Source organism: Cupressus sempervirens, chromosome 10 (genome assembly GCF_028749045.1).
Source record: "Cupressus sempervirens isolate cs-2001-9-10 chromosome 10, ASM2874904v1, whole genome shotgun sequence".
Lineage (NCBI taxonomy): Eukaryota > Viridiplantae > Streptophyta > Pinopsida > Cupressales > Cupressaceae > Cupressus > Cupressus sempervirens.
The window spans coordinates 968,129,135-968,136,866 of NC_143127.1; the positions used below are offsets into that span (position 1 = coordinate 968,129,135).

The 7,732-nt window shown below is 35.6% G+C and overlaps 1 pseudogene; it reads left to right on the forward strand.

Moving 5' to 3' along the window:
- The first annotated feature begins 1,048 nt into the window (after nt 1-1,048).
- LOC149537204 (polygalacturonase pseudogene) lies at nt 1,049-1,787 on the forward strand (annotated as a pseudogene).
- The last annotated feature ends 5,945 nt before the right edge of the window (nt 1,788-7,732 follow it).

Consider the following 7,732-nt stretch of genomic DNA (forward strand, 5'->3'; position numbering starts at 1 on the left):
CATAACCCGATTTTGGCGCTGAAAACCCTATTCCGCACCCGGTCTCCCGTAACCAAACGGAGCCTATATTATGTGGGAACATGAAGTGCAAGTTTCAGCATATCATAATATTTTAAAGGAATGGAGGCCCAAAACCCATACAGTATAAGTTTCAAAGAGCAGAATCATTTAATGAGATTCAAATTGGCTTTACAGGAATTCAAAGAATCATGTCGCAGATCGATTTGCATTGCTCGTTCTTATCTTCACAAGCTTCGTTGCCAGGTTTTGTTTGGCTAATTAGAATGTACTTGACGGCTAAGTTACATCTTATTCTCTCCCAATCGACAATATATTAACTCTATACATATCCTCAATAATATTTTGCTACGTACAGACTGACACTCAGATCTTCCTTTCTTCTCTATATTCTCCCATTCGATTAAACGTGTTTTTTAATTGGACTAAATTCATTGTTTTATCACGAGAACGTATAGATAGATTTGCAATCCCACGGGTTTACCTTAAAATAATAGAGTCCGAGTGAAACATGCGTGGATTTCCCTTACTTGTAATTGAAGTTCTACTACCATCTCTCCTATCTTTAACCACAAGCCTGATTGCCATCTCTTACTGCTTAAGAAATGGGGAAAATTAGTAGCTATCAACTTTCTCAAAAAACATGCCTGTTCTATCTTTCTGTAATGACAAATGTTAGGACTAGAATGATTTTATCTTCAATTTTTGAATAGCCGCGTACATAAGATATGTTTTGTTATAGAACGATCTACTGTCAGATAATCCTAATCAAGGCGCTGCTTTATAAAGAAACTCTTCCATTGTGCTGGCCGCAGACTTTGTCGAAATGATCAATTGAATTTCCTCGCATTCGAACAGCAGCTTAACGACAACAACTCCATTGCTGTTGTTTTATATTGTTCTTAAACTTTGTATCTCGCACATCTATATAAGTAGGATACTGATCAAGTCTTCGTCAATACCTCCATCTTCATAACTTAGTCTTTCAGTATAGTGCTTTCAGGCTTTGCTACATATTATACTGAAAAACATGACGCTCTATATGTTCATCTTTGTGTTTATTTTTGTTGCGTTCTCGTCCGATACGCCTGGCATATATGCTGTCAGACTCTTGGGTAGCCCTAATATTAGTAAACATAAAATATTTAACGTTCTTGGCTATGGTGCGAAAGCTGACGGACAAACAGATGATAGCACGGTACGGTGGAATGTTTCAAACGGATAATGTTTATCGAAAATGGATGAAGAATTTCCACTCTCATGATCACTCCTTTTCTTCTGTTAATAATCTATGTTTTGTGGAATATAGGCATTTCTAGCGGCCTGGAATGCCGCTTGTTCTTCAACTGGGTCGCCAGTTGTATATGTCCCAAAGATGACATTTTTGATCAACCCAGTTACATTTAACGGACCATGTCGAAACAACCATATGACAGTGCAGGTGAAGTGTCTAGCTTTGAAGAAATTCACACATGATTTCTATTGACTTTTCGAAAAGACTGAAAAAACATTAACCCTAAAATCTTTGCAACTTTGTTGGTGTTTGTTTAGTTAACGAATGGTAGATACGATTCCTGATGTGTTCTGGTTCTGAACAGGTAACTGGAAAGCTTATTGCTCCAACAGATAATAGATTGTGGAGTGAAAACAGCATAAATTATTGGCTGCATTTCAGGAATGTGATTGGCTTAACAGTTGAGGGAAGAGGAGTTTTAGATGGACGAGGGGCTTCGTGGTGGAGCGGAGACAAATGCAAAGGTATAAACTGAAGTGCAACATACTCTTTAATTTAATTATTTCTCTGGGCATTTGTTTTTTTCATATCATATGAAGAGAGTCTTTATTGAAACACGTGTAATGATATAAGAATGGCAACCCAAATATATCGCCCACTTTAGAAAACTAACCATTTTATGTGTCATTTTAGTCACGCAAGTGTTTTTGCGTTGTCATAGCTTCTAATATTGATCTTTATGAAGATTGATGCTGAGATCTTCACTTCAAACTCCAGCTCCACCGCTCCATTTCCACCCTTCTATGAATAATTTCTAGAATACTTCAGTTTAGGAGTAGTTTAAACAAGAAGCATGCTGTACATATGGCATGCATTAGATGATATTTTTGAATGCATTTTAGTTTAGTCTTAGTTACTTCTTCTCCCATCCTTAATCATAGGCATGGAATAATGCTAAAACTACTGTCAGAACTCCTAATTTATATTTTGATCTATGTCTTAGGGATTGGTTTTAACAATTTTTTTTTTTGAATAAATGTATTGGCTGAATAGCAATTTGTAGTTGGAATAATATATCAGTTTTTTTCTCTGCAGTAAAACAGAGCCTGCCTTGTTTTGAATATTATCATTTTTTTTTATTGTGTTGCCGCTGTTGTTTGAATCCTACATTTGGTATCAGAGCGGAAGGTGTTTGGAAGACAGCAGCATGGCAAACAATTTGCAAATTTCAGAGTTTGATGGAGTTGATTACCAATATTGGTCAATCAAGATGAAGAATTTTTTGATTGGGAAAGATTTTTGAGAGATCGTTGAATCTGGATATGAAGAGCCTGCAGATTGGAATACTCTCCAGCTGAGAAGAAGAATGCAATGGCATTGTTTCACATTCAGATGGCTCTTGATAAGAGCTTGTTTCCTCGAATTGCTGATGCACAGACAACAAAAGAGGCCTGGAAGACTCTAAAAGATGCTTACCATGGCAATGATCAAATCAAAGTTGTGAAGCTACAAACCTTGAAAAGAGAATATGAGAACTTGAAGATGAAGGAGACAGAGAGTGTGGGAGATTTCTGTGTGAGAGTGAAAGATGTGACTCATAAAATGGCCACTTTGGGTGAATCTATTGCTCAAGAGCAAATAATACAAAAGGTATTGAGATCTCTAACCCCAAGATGGAATATTGTAGTAATTGCCATAGAAGAAAGCAAAAATTTAGCTACCATGGAGTATGATGAATTGGTTGGATCTCTTATATCACATGAGGATAGAATAAGGGACACATCTATCAGTGTTAATGAGAAGGCTTTTGCTTCCCGATTGCAAATTTCAAAGAACGATGGTGCTAGCAGCAGTAGTAACAACAATAAAGGCTCGGGAAGGGGCCAAAATCAGAATTTTTCAAGAGGATCTAGAGGAAGAGGAGGTGCTCAAGGAGGAAGAGGTAGAGGCAGATTTGATAAAAGGAACATCCAATGCTATCATTGCAATAAGTATGGACATTTTGAGAGAGAGTGTAGACTGAAATCAGGTAACAATAGTGCAAATTATGCCCAACAAGATGAGGATCCTTCCTCGGGTAATTTATTTTTGTGTTATGGGAAAGGTGAAAGTACTATGAATGATGTTTGGTATTTGGATTCTGGATGCTCTAACCATATGTCTGGCAACAGAGAAATATTTTCAAAGGTTGATGATAGTTACAGATCCAATATTACCCTTGGTAATAACAATACTGTGGATATTGCGGCCAAAGGAGCCATGGATGTTCATACAAAGGAAGGTATGAAAAGTGTTCAAGATATTTATTATACTCCCAAGTTAAAGCATAATTTATTGAGTGTTGGGAAACTATGTGAGAAGAATTATAGAGTGGTATTTGAGAACATGCACTGTACTATCTATGATAAGAATAAAAAAAAAAGTGATTACAGTTGTTCCTATGAAAAAGAATAGGATGTTTCCTTTGAAGTTTGGTCAAAATGATAATCAGCTTGTCAATATGGCTTATGAGGATAAAAGTTGGTTGTGGCATCTCAGGTATGGCCATTTAAATTTCAATAGTTTGAAGAATCTAACATCAAATGCATTAGTTCTTGGATTGCCTAAGGTTGAAGAGCATAAACATATTTGTGAAGGGTGTGCAAAAGGGAAACATTCAAGGAAATCATTTCCAAAAGGCAATGCATGGCGGGCCCAATACCCACTTCAACTTATTCATTTAGATATTTGTGGTCCAATGCAAACACAAAGTTTGGGTAAGTCGTCATATTTCATTACTTTTATTGATGATTACTCATGCATGTGTTGGGTATAATTTTTGAAGACTAAAGATGAAGCCTTTGATACATTCAAGAAGTTTAAAGCTCATGTAGAGAATGAGAAAGGGAACACAATAAGATGTTTGAGAACAGATCGAGGAGGAGAATTTTGCTCAAACAATTTTCAAAATTTTTGTGAGATGAATGGCATCAAAAGATAACTCACAACTACATACACACCCCAATAGAATGGAGTGGCTGAAAGGAAGAATCATACAGTGGTAGAAATGGCAAGGAGCATGTTACAAACCAAGGGTTTGAACAATTCTTATTGGGCTGATTCAGTTGCTATAGCCGTATATATTCTCAACAGGAGTCCTACAAGTGCCCTCCACAAGATGACTCCATATGAAGCATGGTATGAGAAAAAGCCTAATGTAAATCATTTTAAAAATTTTGGTTGTTTGGCTTATGTTCACATCCCTAATCAAAATAGGCAAAAGCTATATGCTAAAAGTGAATCATGTATTTTTGTGAGCTATAGTGAAGAAAGCAAAGCTTATAGATTATTCAATCCTATTACTAATAAGATTGTTGTTTCAAGAGATATGATTTTTGATGAAGGGGAGTTTATGGTCATCAAAAACAACATGTTGGAAAGCCAAAATCAGTTTTGGATGATGATGATATTGCTGATAATGATAATGAGCAGCCAGCTAATGGTTCTATTTCAAGATCACCAAGCCCACCAAGAAACCCCTCACCAATACCAAGAGCAAGTCCATCCTCTAGTCCTCCAAGGAAGGTATGAAGATTGAGTGATATTTATGAGAGGTGTCAAAATCAAGCACATGAAGAAGATCCAATAGGTGAGACAGTAAATTTTGCATTACTTGCTAAAGCTGATTTTGAGCCATCATGTTTTGAAGATGCATGTGCTAATGAGGTTTGGATGCAAGCAATGAATGAAGAGATGGATTCCATTGATAGGAATGAAACATGGGAGCTTGTAGATCTTCCACATAAGAAGAAGAAGATTGGCACAAAATGGGTCTATAAGACCAAGTATAATAGTGATGGGAGTGTTGAAAGACATAAGGCAAGATTGGTTGCTAAAGGTGTCACTCAAAGGTATGGCATTGATTATGAAGAAACTTTTGCACCAGTAGCAAGACAAGAAACTATTAGGATGCTAATCTCTCTTGCTGCTCAAAAGGAATGGAGTATTCATCACATGGATGTGAAAAGTGCTTTTTTGAATGGGTACTTAGAAGAAGAGGTATATGTGGGACAACCACAAGGTTTTGAGATTCAAGGCAAAGAAGATTATGTCTACAAGTTGAAGAAGGCTTTGTATGGCCTCAAGCAAGCACCACGTGCATGGTATGCAAGAATTGATGGATATTTTCAGCAGAATGGCTTTCAAAGAAGTAAGAGTGAACCTACCCTTTACTACAAACAAGAAGGTAATGGTATTCTCATTGTGAGTTTGTATGTTGATGATTTGTTATATATGGGTAGTAGTTCAAAGATGAAAGATGAATTTAAAGTTGCTATGATAAATGAGTTTGAGATGAAAGATTTAGGTCTCATGAAGTACTTTCTTGGCATGGAGGTTTATCAAGGTAAAGATGAAATTTTTATTTGTTAAGAAAAGTATGCAAAAAATATGTTGAAAAAATTTGATATGGCTGATTGTAAACATCTTTCCACTCCAATTTCTCATGGAGTTACATTATGTAGAGATGATGGTGCTAAAATTGTTGATGAGACATTATACAGGAGCATTGTGGGGAGTTTGATGTTTTTAATTCACACAAGGCCTGATATTGCTTATTCAATTTCATTGGTTTCAAAGTATATGGAAAATCCATCAGAGGAACATATGAAGGCAGCCAAGAGAATTTTGAGGTATGTGAAAAGCACGGTAGATTTTGGCATTCACTATTCTTCAAATAAGTTTGAGCTTGTTGGCTTTAGTGATTCAGATTGGGGATGTTGTTTGGATGACCGAAAATCTACATCTGGTAATTGTTTTTCTTTGGGTTCCAATTTAATTACATGGAGTTCAAAGAAGAAAAGTATGGTTGCTCTCTCTTCTACAGAAGCGGAATATGTTGAGGTCACTTCAGCTGGCACACAAGTTTTATGGCTTAGAAAGCTTCTTGAAGAAATTGGAGAGATACAGGTTTAGCCTACTGTGATTTTTTGTGACAACATAAGTGCCATTAAATTGGCCAAGAATCCGGTTCATCATAGCAGGACCAAACACTTTGATCTTAAACAACATTTTATCAGAGATTTGGTACAAAATAAAGTGGTTGAGTTAAAGTACATCAGCACAAAGGAGCAAATTGCAGACATCTTCACAAAGGCAGTTACAAAAGATCAATTTTTGATACTCAGAGATCAGATTGTGAGTCCTCTCAGCATTAAGGGGGAGTATGAAGATTGATGCTGAGATCTTCACTTCAAACTCTAGCTCCACCACTCCATTTCCACCATTCTATGAATAATTTTTAGAATACTTCAGTTTAGGAGTAGTTTAAACAAAAAGCATGCTGTACATATGGCATGCATTAGATGATATTTTTGAATGCATTTTAGTTTAGTCTTAGTTACTTCTTCTCCCATCCTTAATCATAGGCATGGAATAATGCTAAAACTACTGTCAGAACTCCTAATCTATATTTTGATCTATGTGTTAGGGATTAGTTTTAACAATTTTTTTTTTGAATAAATGTATTGGCTGAATAGCAATTTGTAGTTGGAATAATATATCAGTTTTTTTCTCTGCAGTAAAATAGAGCCTTCCTTGTTTTGAATATTATCATTTTTTTTTATTGTGTTGCTGCTGTTGTTTGAATCCTACACTTCATTATGTCATAGCTTTTAGAATCCATCTTTAATATGTCATTATCTATAGCTAATTGAGATTTTATATATTTTACATGAGCAGAAGACAAATCATAATGGACCCACGGTACTATTTTTACCTCTTCTGTACTACTGATTGATTATCAAATATACACCACCTTATTTGTAACCAATTTAGTTATTAAACTTTATAATATCTAATAAATCTACTTGGTTTTGTGATCAGACATTGAGATTTACAGGAACCACGAATACCATAGTAAGAAAGATCACTTTGATCAACAGCAAGCAGTTTCATCTAAACTTTGATACCTGCAATAATGTTTTGGTGGATGGTGTGACTATTGAGGCTCTGGGTGACAGTCCCAATACTGATGGAATTCATATGGGACAGTCTTCCAATGTTATTATTAGAAATATCAATGTAGGAACAGGCATCTTTTTTCAACTCATGCACTGATGGACATTTCTTTATGGTGGATTATTGTTGATGAATGAAATTGGTTTTAATCAAATATTTATTTTTTGAAGAGACTCCTAATTATGTATTTGTTTTTAGGAGAATACTTTATTTCTATTGGGCCAGGATCCAACAATGTTGCCATTGAAGGAGTTACATGTGGACCAGTGTTAGTTTTGTTAGCTTTGGACAGTTGTTTGTCCATTTGCTATTATTTAGCAAGTAATTATTTTGCTAACTAATTGATTAGATTAAAAACAAATATTTGTTAATTAATTGACCACTTTTGGAAACAACTAGAAACCGACTTGTTTAGGGTTGTTAAGTTGTTTTAATCTCAACCGTCGATTGTAAATCAATCTCAGCCGTTGGTTTACCAATAGG